Source organism: Odontomachus brunneus, unplaced genomic scaffold (genome assembly GCF_010583005.1).
Source record: "Odontomachus brunneus isolate Ranch 3 - 2012 unplaced genomic scaffold, Obru_v1 Obru_scaffold_143, whole genome shotgun sequence".
In the NCBI taxonomy this organism is placed as follows: Eukaryota; Metazoa; Arthropoda; class Insecta; order Hymenoptera; family Formicidae; genus Odontomachus; species Odontomachus brunneus.
The window spans coordinates 380,493-386,007 of NW_022639593.1; positions in this window are offsets into that span (position 1 = coordinate 380,493).

Genomic DNA, 5,515 nt, shown 5'->3' on the forward strand with positions numbered 1-5,515 from the left:
TTATTTATTGCAAAAATTGTGCAGAGAAAACGTCAAAAAATGGAAATTTATTTTCATAAGCGTTTCATATTCAAAATTTTTGACTTTTTTCAATTTTTTTAGGTTCAATTACGAATTATGGGTATAAATAATAAGAATTTTTTCGCTGCCTGTTATAGGATCAATATCACGGACGCCATTTGTCCAGCAGCTGAGCAACTCGCACGCGTACCTGCCAAATGGGATGCTTCATATGTCCGCCATTTTTAAATATTTTTGGAAAAAAAAATACGTATGGACAGTCCAAAACATATATAAATAAATGTTTAAGTTTGAAAAATATAGAAAAATTCTTTCTCCTACAAAAAAATTCTTGAAAATAGCTTATTTTTCCTCGTTCTAATTGGATTTCCCCCCTTAATGGCACTACGGCACACTTATATCTGCACCGCGCGCAAGTATAAGAGTTGCCCGGTGCGTCTTGACCAGACCCCTTCCGTTTCTCGACTTAATTCCTTTTGCATAATAGACTTTAACGTTTCTCAGTGACCGAGAGGTGCTTGGGAGAGCATACACAGAATGCTAATGACAGTCTAAATGCAATAACCTGGCGACTAACTCCAAAACACTTACATGCTGGCACTAAAATAATAGAAATAGCTTCTTATATTGTTGCTAGCATATTTAACGAGGGCTATTCTGCAGTGCTATGAAAATGATGGATGTTTTGGAACTTAAAATTGGCCAGTAATATAAAATTTACGTCGGTTTATTAAACAGCAAGTGATTGAGCAGACAGGAGCGCCAATCTCGTAGCAGCACAAAGGAGGTTCGAATAGATCATAAACAGAAAAAAATTGTAGAAAATCAATTTTTCGAGGAAACGGAAGACCTATTGTATGGAGCTGAAATTGCAGAATAGTTGAAAAGAACCGTAAGTTTCCAAAAATTATAATTTATTTCCTTCGTTAACTTTAAACACATTTTTCGGATAAAGTTACGAATAGGTGAATTCTCCGATTTTTTTGAGACTATACTATTTTTTGTATTTTTGTGCGCTGATTACGAATATGATAATGAAAATTTGCGACTAGATCATTTTCAAGGTCAAAACTCCAAAAAATTGAAAAAAATATCACTTTTTTTACATTATTTTGATAAATATTCATGTATTAAAAAATATTTTAAATAAAAGTTGTAGTTCTTGTAAAAATATATCATTTATGTCCTATACATTTTTTGCATAAAACTGATAGTTTTCGAAAATAATGAGATAAAAGAAAAGACCCTCTCTCTTTGCACTAAGAAACATGAAAGAAAAAGATTAATATATTCTTCGTTCTCAGCCAAGCCCGGAGTCGACTAGGACGAAGAACTGACTCCATTTTTTTTGTTTTTGTTTTTATACTTTTTTTTTGTATTTTTGTATTTTTTAATTTTTTTGTATTTTTGTATTTTTTAATTTTTTTCACATTTTTAATTTTATTTTTTAATGCTTTTTTATTTTTAAAAACTATTTATATAACGCTAAATATGTTATTCCTTTCCCGGATAACATATTTTAATGTCGATAAGCAATTGCTTGAAAGGATCTTGACCTAATCTTCGAAGTCGACGACGCCACATAAATTCGCACAAATGATCAGCGATAGAATTATTGTGAACACCACCGCAAGATAGTTCACGACACATCCAGCGCCAGGAGAACTCAATATTCTGAGTATAAACCCCAGTTTCCGGATCTACAAAAAACTCAGAATGATTCACCGTTTTGTGGTCATAACCGTGGTGTTTCAAGTCGATATATCCTTTCCAACAATCCGTATGGATTTCAGTTCCAGGCATCACATGTTTTTTTATTAAAGTTATAAGAGTATCTTTATCTCTCTTGTTGTCCGGGCAAATTTCGAGCCGATAATTAGTAGCGTGTCTACGATGAATCATTCCGAGAATCCACGATCCCTCAACAACACGCCCCCGTTCGTACTTCCGACGACCAATCTAACACTCATCAATTTCGATGATTTCACCAACACCTCCCAAAAGACCCTCTTCTTGAAACTGCTCATCAAGTGCAGCCATGCAAACTTCTCAACAAAAAGAAAATCTATCGGCTATAGTTTCACGAGATATCTGCTGTCCATCAATAATACTGCTTTCTCGAATCGTTTGCTCAAACGACATATTGACAGAAAAACAGTACGTTATAAGAATACATGCCGCAGGAGAAATATGACACCTCTCGAACCATGTATCCTCGGCAACAGTCGCAGTATGTCGATACTTTCCTTTTTTCATGCAAAGGAATCTTCCGCATTCAAGATCAGATTCTAATAAATCCATATATTTTTTATGATGACTGCAGAATCTTTGCGTTGGAATCAAACCAACTTCCCTCAACCATCGAAGAGTTCATAAATGATTTTGAAAAATAGATGCCAATAAAAACAAATTGTATGTTTTATCCATTTTTTCGTAAATAAGAAAATTAAAAGAAACAATCTTATTAATTAGGCTATAAAACTTTTACTAGAAAATTACGCTTTGCATAAATAGTCGCAAACCCATATAAAACCGTCTATAATTATAGACCTAATTTTGCATCCAAAGCACCGAGCGATGAGGGGTAGACCTTACTTTGCACAAAGAGTTGCAAACCCATATAAAGCAGTGTAACAAATTTTACATCCGAAGCACCGAACGATTGGAAGTAGGCGTTGCTTTGCATGAAAAGTCGCAAGACTTCAGCACGCAGAAAGTTTATATTTATTAAATCTTCGCCTTACTAAAAATCTGATGAGTCTCAAATATACTAAAAATAGATACAGAAAATATTAGCAAGACCCCTACGCAAGGTGTGTGTGCGTATAGAATTTATATTTATTAAATCTTTGCCTTACTAAAAATCTGATGAATCTAAAATATACTAAAAATAGATACAGAAAAGATTAGCAAGACCCCAACGCAAGGTGAAAAGCATATTATGTTTAAAAGTTATTTTAAATTTTTATAACAGATATTAGCTATATCATAGGCGAGGGGGCTTCGCTCTCCCTGCACCCCTCCTTTTCCTGCTCCTATGTTTGCCCCTCGGCGGGCGAAGCCCCCCGAACCCCTTTATAATATGCCCCCGAGCTACTTTGTCCCCAAGTCGTTTTAACCCCAAAGTCTTTGGTCCAAATTGTTTCATTCCCAGAGTTATTTCGAAGGAACTTCTGTGTACAACTGAACGATGTGAAACTTTCCGTGTATATCTGAGCGGTGTGCAACTTAGCAGTGTGCAAATAATTGGTGTCCAAGTGCGCCACTCCCAACTTAACATATACCGTCATTTACTTATTTACTACAAATTTTAGTCTTTAACGTCGATTTTCTCGAAAACTTTTAATTTTACGCAAAAAATGTATACAACATAAATGATATATTTTTACAAGAACTACAACTTTTATTTGAAACATTTTTTTGATACATAAATATTTATCGAAATAATGTAAAAAAACTGATATTTTTTCAATTTTTTGGAGTTTTGACCTTGAAAATGACCTAGTCGCAAATTTTCATTATCATATTCGTAATCAGCGCACAAAAATACAAAAAATAGTCTCAAAAAAATCGGAGGATTCACCTATTAGGAACTCCACCCCATTTTTCTCAGAACTAACAATGTACGATTTACCGATTCATGCTCGATGTCGACTCATGAGTTGACCCTAGCGATATCATGGCAAGCCGACTGTCATTTTTTTGATCGCAGAGCGACGCCGGTCCAAGCTAGGCTTGCCGACTCTTGTCTGATGCCGAGTCACGACTCGACGTTGGCAGGACCACAGCAGCCGACACTCACTATCCGATGGCAGCGCGGCGATGCACAGTGGTCTGGATCGCAAAAAAGACGGCCAAAAATAGAAAGAGATTTTAGATTTAAACGAAAATATGTATATAAGGATTTTCGAGGTCACTGATTACGAATTTGGTATGAAAATATTAAAATTCAAAATGGCAGATCCAATATGGCCAAACAATTGTTCGGAATTTCATCTAAATTGGTGTATAAGGATATTCAAAGTTACTAATTATGATTACAAGATTACAATTGCGAAATTAAGAACAGTGTATGTGATTTGATTGATTTTTATTTCCAAAATTTTCGCAGAGTAACAGTTATTGTGTAATATACAACTAAATTTTATTATGCAATAAATACATCGACTTTAAAAAATTAGTCTTCAAAATCAAAATCAGAATCATGATTATCAGAAATTTCTAAAGAATTGTCAGACTCATCAGGGAAAATTAAAAGCTCTAAGGCTTATAAGCATTATATATTCTTACTTTTTATTTATTTTTAATTGCAAAAATGTATGAAAATTCAACGATATATTAAAATAAGCATATGCATATACCCCGGTATATTCATTCAAATTATCTTATATGTTAAAATAAGACGTCCGATATATACATTTAAATTATCCTATTGAAAAATTAGATCTTTATTATTGATCTTTAAAAAGCAGATAATCCTTGATTCCTCTACGTGCTTGCGCATCGAGCCTAACCGTACAGCTGGCTCGGCGCCGCTATATTCAAAATGGCCTCACAATGATAGGGGTAGTGACGGGCAAAATTTTCTTCAAAATTTCATTACAAAACATCTTAACTTTTATACTCCATGTAACAATTTCGCAGCTCCCTGTGTCGTGATAACTTTTTAGATGATTTACGGTGAAAATTTTTATAAGAAGAGCAATAGTGCAGGCACGTTTTTGACATGATTTTTAATGCACGCTGAATATGCATTTATAAAAACGTAATATATACGAATGTTCTACATACCTTCATTGATATCCTCCATCAAGCAGAATTGAAAAAGACATTCCAATAAAAAGTTATACGCACTTGAAAAACTTAAATAGTTTTACGGACGCGCGAAGCGAGACTGACTAAGCTCTGAGAGCTGTCACTTCGAAACAACGTAGCATCGCAGATATTAAAAGATCTTTTCCCTTTGGAATAACATGCAATAATATCCTCTCTACAAGATTCTATGATACAAAACTAATAATTATGACTTTCATTTTTTGTATTTTTGGCCACCTTTTTCGAAATCTAGACTGCGCCGGTCCAAGCCAGGCTTGCCGATTCTTGTTCGATGCCGAGTCACGGCTCGACGTCGGCAGGACCACAGCAGCCAACACTCACTATCTAATCGCGATGCGACGCCGCACAGTGGGGTCATTCGGCATGCGTTGCTTCAAGAATATCTAGAACCCTTGAATTTCAACCGATTTTTATGCTTTTTTTTTAAATAATCGTCTTGAAATTTGCAAAAGATCTGTCGAAACCGATTTTTTAAATAATGTTTTAAAAATTAGTTGTATATATGAACACAAAGACTTTTTCTTGAAAGTAAACTGAAACTGTTGAGCAATTTTTTTAAATGAAGTGATAAATGATTCTCTCGAGTATATATAGATATGTTATATATTATATACGTTATATTATATATGTGTATATATATATATATATATATATATAT